The sequence below is a fragment of the Podarcis vaucheri genome (genome assembly GCF_965113315.1).
Source record: "Podarcis vaucheri genome assembly, chromosome: Z".
Lineage (NCBI taxonomy): Eukaryota > Metazoa > Chordata > Lepidosauria > Squamata > Lacertidae > Podarcis > Podarcis vaucheri.
In genome coordinates, this window is record NC_138758.1 from 11,341,954 (window position 1) to 11,349,779 (window position 7,826).

General features: G+C 45.3%; 1 long non-coding RNA gene across 1 annotated transcript in view; it reads left to right on the forward strand.

Moving 5' to 3' along the window:
• The window catches only part of LOC309523514, a 293,380-nt gene that overhangs the window by 49,434 nt on the left and 236,120 nt on the right, over positions 1–7,826 (forward strand). The gene's annotated exons all lie outside the window — the stretch shown is intronic.

Consider the following 7,826-nt stretch of genomic DNA (forward strand, 5'->3'; position numbering starts at 1 on the left):
CATTCAAGTAGGGTAGTAGGCTTTCAGTTACAATTCCAAAGGTTATGACTAGATTTATAACTATTTTAGGGTAATAATTTGACCACACGTTTTTTGGCTTTGTACCTTTAGACTCCTTTTGAACTACTAAAAAGTTCAGAGACAGGAAATTAGACAGCACAAAGAAATTTGCACATGCTATATATAGTGCTCTCTCTTAATTTCTGCAAGTTGAAAGTAGTTTCTGTAATAATCTTGCATGGAATTGCATGGTGTCTTGCCTCTGTAATGGACTGGATGAGATCCAACAAACTGAAGCTCAGTTCAGATAAGACTAAGGCATTGTTTCCTAGACCAGATGGGTGGGAGGTGGCTTGCTCTCGAAGGGTTTACACTTCGTCTGAAGGAGCAGGTATGTAGCTCGGGGCAGGGATGCTTATGGTGCTGTGGTCTAAACCACTGAGGCTCTTGGGTTTGCTGATCGTGAGGTTGGAAATTCACATCCACACAATAGGATGAGCTCCCATTGTTTTGTCCCAGCTCCTGCCAACCTAGCAGTTTGAAGAGATACCAGCGCAAGTAGATAAATATGTTCCACTGTGGCAGGAAGGTAAACAGCGTTTTTGTGCGCTCTGGCATTCGTCACAGTGTTCCGTGCACCAGAAGCAGCTTAGTCATGCTATCACAGGGGTCAGCAACTTTTTTCAGCCATGGGCCGGTCCGCTGTCCCTCAGACCATGTGGTGAGCCGAACTATATTGGGGGGGGGGGAATATGAACAAATTCCTATGCCCCACAAATAACCCAGAGATGCATTTTAAATAAAGGACACATTCTACTCATGTGAAAACACTCTGATTCCCAGACCATCGACGGGCCGGATTGAGAAGACGATTGGGCCACATCTGGCCCACGGCCCTTAGGTTGCCTACCCCTGTGCTAGCAGCATGACCTGGAAAAGCTGTCAGTGGACAAATGCCGGCTCCCTCGGCCTGAAAGCAGAGATGAGCCCATCCAGGAGTCCTTTACCTAAGTAGCTTGGGGGTTCTTCTGGATCCTTTACTGTCACTTGAGGCTCAGGTGGCCTCAATGGCTTGGAGTGCCTTCCAGGTTGCTCACCGGAGGAAGTTTGAGCATACTACACTGATCCTGGTTTGGCTGCAATGGCTACCAATTAATTTCTAGGCCCTGTAAAAAGTGCTGTTTTTGGCCTATAAAGCCTTAAACAGCTCAGAACCACAATGCTCCTCAAGGACTGCCTTTTTCCATATGAACCTACCCAGACCCTGAGATCATCATCTGAGGCCCTTCTTCATGTGCCTCCTCCTTGAGAAGTCTGGAGGATGGTAACTTCAGGCGCCAGGCAAAGACATTCCTCTTTAATCAGGCCTTTGGCTGACTGACTTCCAATGCCCTTTTTAAATGTGCTTGGGAGGGGGTTTTATTGAGTTTTTATTCTTATGTATTTTTATTTATATTTATATTGTGGTTTTATGTTGTAACCACCCTGAGACCTGTGGGTATAGGGCGATATACAAACAACAACAACAACAACAACAACAACAACAACAACAACAACAACAACTGCTCTGTTATCCTTGCATCTCCCAGTAACTTCACGCCTTCCAACTCAGGAAGTTCTATAAATCTCTAGGGACTTCAAGCCACCTTTTTTTTTAAAAAAAAAATGATGTTTATTGAGAATTTTAAAGTTACAAAGAAAGAAGAAAGAAAAGACAAGAGAAGGAGAAAAAGAGAGAAAGAAGTAGATAAACATAACAATTAAACAATACAAATAAAAAAAACCAAAGTAAAAAAAAACACACAATACATCTAAATCAAAAAACAAAATAAACAAACAATTAAAAAACAAGTCTAATATTCCCAAATCCTTAACTTTCATTAACTTATTTCAACGACCTCCTCACACCTCCCTTTTTGTATTCTAGTTGTTAATTATCTCAGCAAATCCTTTCCATCTTTCACAATATTCTGTCATTTAAATTACCTTAATCTATTTTAACCTTATCTTACCTAAAAAACTCTAAAACTTAAAACTTATATATACCAAATTCTTTTAACCATAACACATTCTTTCATAATTCTTTTTGACATTTCTGCTAAGGCCAAATAATTTCATTCCAACATTTTTCTAATACTCATTAATTTTACAATACTTTTCTAAATAAATTTTGAAACTTTCTTCCAATCTTCATCCATTGTCTCTTCTTCCTGGTCTCGGGTTTTGTCAGTCCTTTCTCATCTATCTAGTCCATCAACCTGGTGCTCTTATGTCCAAGGCTCTTAAATCTTTTCCATGTCCCTTCTGCAAGTCTTCTTCTTGTTTGTACCTGCCCTTTACTTTATCTTTTGTTGATCTTTTTTTTGTTTTCTTTCCTTTCTCATTGGGGGGTAGGTCTTGGGAGGACTCCAATCCAAAAGTATCTCCATCTCTCCTCAGCAGATAAGCCCATTCCCCACAGTCCCATTCCCCACAGTCAACACTGTAATCCAAAAAATATTTAAAAGCATGTTTCAAAGTCTTTCCAAAATTAAGAGCCCTCACAGCTCCGCCCCCCCCCCCGGTCCACTCCAGATTCGAACTTCAAGAACAGCGGCTTATACTCCTGCAAGGCCTCGGATCTCTCCATTTGTGTTATTTGAGGTTCAACAACAACCTCCTCCATTTTCTTCTGCCCTTGCGCTTGCCCTATCAAAACAGATTCCTGAGCTGGTTCCTGAATGGTTTCTATATGGGTATTCGCTGTTTGTCCAAAGTTTTTAACTGCAACAGTCATCAAATCCATCTTCTCATGCATCTGCTCCAGCAAAGCACTTGTCTTGCAAAAAGCAAGCACTAAGGCTTCTTGTAAACACACCCCCCCCCAAGTTAGAGTCTGGTCTCACGATCCTAATCATACAGTTGTGAGGTCCCCAGATCAGCTCCGGCAACAAATTAACAAGCTCCCTCTAGAGGAGACAATTTCTATTTGTATCCATCTTTTTAAAGCAGGACCAACAAGGAAAAATTACTTTCACTTTTCAAATACTTTGTTTCTTTTGATTGCAAGAAGCAACATTGGAATCAATATATTTCTCTTTTTTTTTACTATCTGTCAAAAGACGTTCCGTTCACAGTCGATGAACTTTCCCCATAAATTTCTGTCTCTGACACCCCGTTCCTAGGTTTGAGACGGTGGAAAATTTATCTTTCTTTACTCTCTCTCCTGCAGGCTTAAACAGTCAAAAATCCCCCTCTTTTCTCCTGCTTCCAAGAGGGGTTTTGGTGGTGATGAATGAAGGAAATTTAGAACTTTATATACGACTTTCCAGACTTTAGCTTACAAAGTTCTTGCTTCAATCTATTTACAAAAAATGGGAGGCGGACTTCCTGTTTAGAACCTTCCCGTTTTGGTGCCAAATTGAAATATTTCTTAATACTTAATCCAATTTTCCGTTCTACTCATGGGTACTTGTTTAGAGTCCAATTGTCCACAGGAAAAAGTCAGCGCTCTCCGGCAACGGCTGTGCGGCTTCACTCCATAAAAGTAGCGGTTGATTCAAAACACCGTGCCACTCACCCCACGTCGCTTCGGACCCCCCCCCAAAAAAAAGGGGTTCCCTCCGAGTAGGGGAGGCGCTTCTGGTGTCAGCCAAATCCCATGTTCCCAGGCTTCCTCTGCCTGGGATTTTTAAAGGGTCTCCGCCTTCGCCGCGGCGACAAGACCCGATTTTCACGGAGCGGGTTCCTCTCTGTCAGAGGAACTCTGCCTTTGCCGATGGCGCTGTCCTGGAAGTCTTCAAGCCACCTTTTTTTAACTGTCTGAAACTAGGTATTACATAACCAATCTCTATGCCACTGGGACAGGGATTCTATCATATTTATGTAAGCAGTGGCAAACTGAAGAGCTCAAAATCCCCACGGTACCAGCTAGTAGCTAGAATGTTGCTGCTGGAGAATAATAAAAAAAGACACTTGTAATACATTTTACAAGCAAAGTTGTGTCAAACCAAGTTGTGTGCAATGTTCACAATTTAATTAGGTTCTTCAACCACAAAGCCAAGGCTTAGTTCAGAACGTTCCTCCTATGAAGTCAGCACATTGGTTTGCCTCACATAGTAACATCCATGCTGACTGCACCAGGTCTCCAAGGTTTCAGGTGGGGAATTTCTCAGCCCAACTTGCAGATGCCCAGGGCTGAATCTGCTGCTTTCTGAACGCAGAGCAAGCGTTCTGCCCCTTAGCTACACCCCTTCCCTCTGCTTCTAGAACAGGTGACAAAAAATGTTTCTGAGTATGTACAGTGGGCTTTCCAATTGCCACATGACAGCCACAGCAAGCCTATACACTGGGGTTCAGTGTTATGGCATAGGCCACTTCCAGAGTGGATAAGGTAGAGCAGTGTTTCCCAACCGGTGTTCCGCGGCACACGAGTGTGCCGTGAGACATCGGCTGGTGTGCCGCGAGATACCTGGAGGGAGGCGGGCGAGTCGGGCGGCGAGAGGCGGGGCGGCGGCGGCGAGGAGAGGCCGCGCCTCCTGCTGCTGCCTGGCGCTCCTCCTCGCAGCCGGCAGCGCTGCCTGGGCGCCTCCGCGCGACTCTGCCTCGCTGGGTTTGGTCTCCCAGCAGAGACGGGTCACACGCGCCCCTCCCTCCCTCCCTCAGCCTGCGCGGAGGGAGAGCCAGAGAGAGGCATCGCTCCTGCGCTCCGAGGCGGATTGAGCGCAGCTGAGAGGAGCTGCCGAGGGAAAAAACTTTCACTTTTGTGCGTCCCTCCCGGCGTGACGCTGCGCGCTGACGTCACGGGGTGGGGCTTTAATGGTGGTGTGCCGCGAGATTTTTTTTCAGTAAACAGGTGTGCCGTTGCCCAAAAACGTTTGGGAAACACTGAGGTAGAGGAGGGATGGAATTAAAACCTGTCCAGCACTGAAATTCAGGCTCTTCCCAAACTTTGCCTGGTCACTCTTGTGGCCAAAGGGTACTTGCATCAAACTGATTTGGGATTCCTGGCACCTTTTCCAGATTCCAAGTTTAGTTTAGTTTAGCTAGTCCCGGGGTGAGCTCCTGTTACTCAGTCCCTGCTCCTGCTCACCTAGCAGTTTGAAAGCACCCCAAAAAGTGCAAGTGGATAAATAGGTATCGCTGTGGTGGGAAGGTAAACGGTGTTTCCATGTGCTGCTCTGGTTTGCCAGAAGCAGCTTAGTCATGCTGACCACATGACCTGGAAGCTGTCTGCGTACAAACACTGGCTCCCTCAGCCTATAAAGCGAGATGAGCGCTGCAACCCCAGAGTCGTCCACAACTGGACTTAACAGTCAGGGGTCCCTTTACCTTATTAACGTTTGGAGAGCTGCGGGTTTGCCACCCATGGTTTAGGCAAATAGGATCAGGTAAACTGCTGTGCAGAATGGAAAACCCCCCCCCCCACTATCTCCTCTCCTTGTCTTTGTATTGGTGCAAGTCTGAAATTCAAAAGCCTGGATATTATGTTTATTACAATAAAGTAAGGCAGCAGCAATACTAAGACTGCAATCTCCTCTGTGCACTTAATGCGGAAGTGTAAGGCCCATTTAATTCAATGGGACTTCTGTGCAGATATTCTGTATATATATATATTTGGTGCTAGGCTGCATTCTTACATGCACTTAAGTAAGAGTAAGCCCCATGGAAAACAGCACAACTTGCTTCTGAGTAGACATGCATCAGAGTGCAACGGGGTGAGCTCCTGTTGCTCGGTCCCTGCTCCTGCCAACCTAGCAGTTCGAAAGCACGTCAAAGTGCAAGTAGATAAATAGGTACCGCTGTGGCGAGAAGGTAAACAGCGTTTCCGTGCACTGCTCTGGTTCGCCAGAAGTGGCTTAGTCATGCTGGCCACATGACCCGGAAGCTGTACGCCAGCTCCCTCGGCCAGCAAAGCGAGATGAGCGCCGCAACCCCAGAGTCGTCCGGGACTGGACCTAATGGTCAGGGGTCCCTTTACCTTTTACACTAGCTTCTTACATCAACAAATGATTAGCATGAAAAAGCCCTGTTAACATGCTGTGAACTGCCCCGAGATCAATGGGTGAAGGGTGGTATACAAATTTAATAAAGAAATAAAAACTAAGACTTTCCATTACATACTGAAAAGGCACAGAGGTCACAGGAACATTTTAACCCAGACACTTCTTTTTGGAAATTCAACACTGACGGTTTTGAAACATGGTAATTGCAACAGAGAACCAAACCTTCCTATTGCCTCAGGCCCAGCCTGTTTTTGTGAGCAAATCAGGCAGCTGAGCCCAAGGCCCATTCTTGATGGGGCAAAGGCCAAGCATTAAATTATTCTAGCACTAGTTTTGCCTGTCGTGGAACAGCTTCCCTCATTTCTTCCCTCCTTTCTATATGCCCTTCTGCTGCTGAAAAGTCTGGCCTATGAATCAATTCTCAGTTCCTGGGATGAACGCAAAGCTAGAACGTAGCAATCGAATTTTATGTGGCTGGTTTAGCACCTCCAGATGATATGAGTGCAAGCAGGAGGAGCAAAAACCTGCGGTAGATGACGGTAAACTTAATGTTCTTTCTCCCTCCTTGTAAAGGTTTCTCACTTTTCTTGCCATTTCTCAACTGCCTGGCCATTAGAACCACCTTAATTTCAAAACAATACACTATGTTGGTGTTGCTTGCCAATAATCACCAGGAACTAGCATTTAAACAAATTTACATAAATATTTTTATTTTTCGTAACACAGATTTCCCCCAAGCAGTACAAGCTTGAATCAGAACACGTATTCACAATTGCTTTAAAAAGACATTTGACAAAGCATCCTAGAAAACATCTGCAAGGTTACTTTGCACGTGTCTTATCTTTTGGCAACCTAACCAGTGTTTTTTCTATATATATATATAGAAATTCTGGCAGCACATAAAAAAGCAGGGAAATAGTTCAGCACAGTTTTGTGTAGAAACTGACACTCCCGAGCGATTAAATAAGGGAGCTGCTAGCTAAAGTTATCTTCTGCAGTGCTATATGAAGAAGTAATTGCTTTTTATCTCTGGAGGTTTGGGGAGCATCCCTGGAGGGAAATTGGCTGGGATTATCAGTGGGGTGAGGCTGCGGGTGGCGCTGTGGGTTAAACCACAGAGCCTAGGACTTGCCGATCAGAAAGTTGGTGGTTCGAATCCCTACGACAGGGTGAGCTCCCATTGCTCGGTCCCTGCTCCTGCCCACCTAGCAGTTCGAAAGCACATCAAAGTGCAAGTAGTTAAATAGGTACTACTCCGGCAGGAAGGTAAACAGTGTTTCCGTGCGCTGCTCTGGTTCGCCAGAAGCATCTTAGTCATGCTGGCCACATGACCCGGAAGCTGTACGCCGGCTCCCTCGGCCAATAAAGTGAAATGAGCGCTGCAACCCCAGAGTCGTCCGCGACTGGACCTAATGGTCAGGGGTCCCTTTACCTTTACCAGTGGGGTGATTTTACTTGTCCTCCCCACAGAAGTGAATGACCGAACCAAGGAGCTTCTGCATTCACCGAAACGCGGAATACTCCCCTGAACCATTCAATCTTTTCTTTCTATGTGGAGGAGCACCCAAACCCAGCTCCTAAATTCAATCCAAGGGTGACATCTCAGATGCCCCATGGCTTCATTTGGTGTTAAGGGCCATGAAAAAGCCATATAGTGGTACCTTGGGTTAAGTACTTAATTCGTTCTGGAGGTCCGTTCTTAACCTGAAACTGTTCTTAACCTGAAACTGTTCTTAACCTGAAGTACCACTTTAGCTAATGGAGCCTCCTGCTGCTGCTGCGCCGCTGGAGCATGATTTCTGTTCTCATCCTGAAGCAAAGTTCTTCACCTGAAGCACTATT